We start from the raw sequence: 3,493 nt of genomic DNA, 5'->3' as shown, positions 1-3,493 counted from the left end.
CCCACGCCAGTCAATTGGCAACCAGGTGGCCTGCAACCAATCTCCTGTCCTGTCTTCACTTGGGCAGGACTGAGCTGTGGTTCTGGAGTGACATTCCCCTCTTTCCAGGCAAGGTTGGCTGCAGCAGGAAGTCAGGGTGAGATTTTCTCCCACTCTTCTAGTTAACCAAGCTCTGGACCAGCTCTCCTCACTCTCTCCTCTGTATGTATGCAGTGTAGTTGTAGTCATGTTGGTCCCAGGATATTAGACAAGGTAAACTGAGGAAGAGCTCTGTGTGGTTCGAAGTGTGTCTCTCTCACCAACACAAGTTGGTCCAATCAAAGATATTACCTCACCCACCTTGTCTCTCTGTCTCCTGTATAATCAATCACGTCTCTTAAGGGCTAGGGCTGACTTTTCTACGTTGCTGGCATGTGCATGTGGAGTGGGTGTGAACTCTTGGATCTGTGTACTCTCTTTATTTTTTCCACTTTTCTAAAAGCTTGTGCTGTGGACTACTAGCTGGTCAGTTACCAGAGAAACTGATCTGTCAAATAAATTATTCATTGAAAAATGGCAACTTTTTAGAATGCAATAAATAGTATGTGACTAACTCTGAATTGGGATCTCCAAATTACATGTCCATCCATTATGTAATGGAGCAGAAGGCAGGTGCAACGTGTATTCCTTCCCTACACTATTGGCATCATATCAACTGTGTGTTCAGTCTCTACTGGCTGTAGGAGGAGGAATTACGAAGTCCATTTTTGAGCCGTGCCTCCCAGCCATTAGCCAAAAAGCAATAGGTCATGGGTTTACATGGATGACTGAGAGCAATGTTTGACCCAATTTCTGAAGAATTCAAGGACATGATGTTTAAAAAAAAGTCTAATAATGGTCCAATCCAACTCCCCATGATGTCAGTGGAGTCTTTCTTTTGACTTTAATGAGAGTTGAACCACATCCTAAGGCCACAATTCAACACACTACTTAAACACATGGCTAGCTTTAAGCATGTGACTAGTCCAAATGATGGCTGTAGAACTACTCTTGCTCAAAGTTAAGCACATGCTTAAGTAACTTGCTGATTGAGGGCCTTCATAAATATCTTCTATAGAGGGCACAATAGAAACTGGATTATATAAAATGTTGACCTCTCTCCTGTGTTGACCCAGAATGCTTTCAGCAGCAAACTGTTTCTCAAAATGTGTAGGATAATCATGTCTAGTCCCATAGCAGCCTCTTTCACAGAAGGAAAGGGAAAGAAGGAACAGAAAAAGAGAGAGAATTCATTCCATTTAGTAAATAAATTATAACAAGGTTAAATGCATAGGCGCCAACTTTCTCTGGCGCCGGTGGGAGCTTACGCCCCCCCCCACCCCCTCCCCCCCCCCCACCCCTCCCCCTCCCTGGCCCCGCCCCCATTCCACCCCCTTCCCCAAAATCCCCTCCCCAACTCCGCCCCCTCCCTGCCCCATTGGATCCCTTTCCCAAATCCCTACCCCAGCCCCGCCTCTTCCCCCAGCGCGCCACATTCCCCCTCCTCTCCCCCTCTCCCTGCCCCGTGAATCAGCTGTTTTGCAGCGCAAGCGCTGGGAGGGGGAAGAAGCAGGATGCGGCAGCACGCTCGCGGAGGAGGCGGAGGTGAGCTGGAGCAGGGGGGCATGGCGGGGCCACGGGGAGCTGCCGGTGGGTGCTCAGCACCCACTAATTTTTCTCCACGGGTGCTCCAGCCCCAGAGCACCCACAGAGTCAGCACCTATAGTCTTGGATTATGTCTTAAATGACACCACTTTCCCCCCCCACCAAATATTATAACAAGATTCACTGGGCTTTCACTGTGTCTCGTAACCAGTGATAAGAAATTAGAGAACCTGTTTTACGAGTTTGCTATTCTGCCCCTTTCACAAAGTTAAATCTTTATCCTAAGAGGAAGTATGTACAAATGGCATACAATGTTTGGGCCAGTTGGCAGCATTTACAAGTTGCAGCTCATTAACCACAAATGGTTTTCAGATCTTATGGATTCTCATTCAAGAAGCTTTCCTTGGACTCTTGGACCAGCTTCTGCAGTCAGTTACACTGATACAATCCCACTGAAGTCAGTGTCCCATTGTCCTGTTTGCTGCCAATCAGCCAATGTGCTGCTAACATATAAGCATTCCAGGTGGTACAATATTGTGCGTCCCTCTCCTCACTTTTGCTAGATTTTCAGATGGCTCCAGGGTCAAAAAAGGGACTAAATTTTCTTACAGAAAGGAAATTTGGAAGTGGGAATTAAGGATGAAAAAGCCTTTATACTGTAAATTAGGTTGAAATAGAGACAACAGAAGTAAAATTTTAGCAAAAAATATTAAGGGTTAAGGTGGAGTTCATACCATTTTGTGGATTCTCTGCACTGGGATGAATTAGTGTTTCTAATGAGTTTTGCCGAGAAAATTGTTCACTGACCCAGCATACCAGGATGATTGTCATTTAAAAACCATAAATATAAACATTTTCAATTTTTTTATATAATGCCCTGTACCCCAACCCCCCCCTGTATTCACACCCTGCTCATTAATGCAATAATATTTTTACAAAATATGCCTTGTGAGGTATCATATGACAGCTAATAACACACTAGTTAATATCATCGTACAATGTATGTATTAATGTTATATGTGAAGTTATGAATCCTTCTGTACAATGTTAAGATGTGGAAAAAAGGGAAGAGGTGTTGCCTTATATAATAAAAATGTATACACTTGGACTGGGGTTGAGATGGAAATAGGAGACAGACTTGTCGAAAGTCTCTGGGTAAGCATAAAAGGGGTAAAAACAAGGGTGGTGTCCTGGTAGGGGTCTACTAAGACCACCTAACCAGGAAGAAGAGGTAGATGAGGCTTTTCTTAAACAACTAACAAAATCATCCAAAGCACAGGATTTGGGGGTGATGGGGGACTTCAACTAACCAGACATCTGTTGGGAAAATAATACAGCAGGGCACAGATTATCCAACAAGTTCTTGGAATGTATTGGAGACAATTTTTTATTTCAGAAGATGGAGAAAGCTGCTAGGGGAGAGGCTGTTCTAGATTTGATTTTGGCAAATAGGGAAGAACTGGTTCAGAATTTGAAAGTGGAAGGCAGCTTAGGTGAATGTGATCATGAAATGGTAGAATTAATGATTCTAAGGAATGGTAGGAAGAAAAACAGCACAAAAAAGATAATGGATTTCAAGAAGGCAGACGTCAGCAAACTCAGGGAGTTGGTAGGTAAGATCCCATGGGAAGTAAGTCTAAGAGGAAAAACAGCTCCTGAGAGTTGGCAGTTTTTCAAAGAGGCATTATTAAGTGCACAAAAGCAAACTATCCCAGTGCATAGGAAAGATAGGAAGTATGGCAAGAGACCAACCCGGCTTAACCAGGAGATCTTCAATGATCTGAAATGCAAAAAAGAGTCCTACAAAAAGTGGAAACTAGATCAAACTACAAAGGATGAATAAGTAACAGAAGTCTGTACGGACATAATT

The sequence above is a fragment of the Terrapene carolina genome, unplaced genomic scaffold, assembly GCF_002925995.2.
Source record: "Terrapene carolina triunguis isolate 2854851 unplaced genomic scaffold, T_m_triunguis-2.0 Scaffold24, whole genome shotgun sequence".
NCBI classification, from domain to species: domain Eukaryota; kingdom Metazoa; phylum Chordata; order Testudines; family Emydidae; genus Terrapene; species Terrapene triunguis.
Note: the sequence above shows the minus strand (reverse complement) of the source record.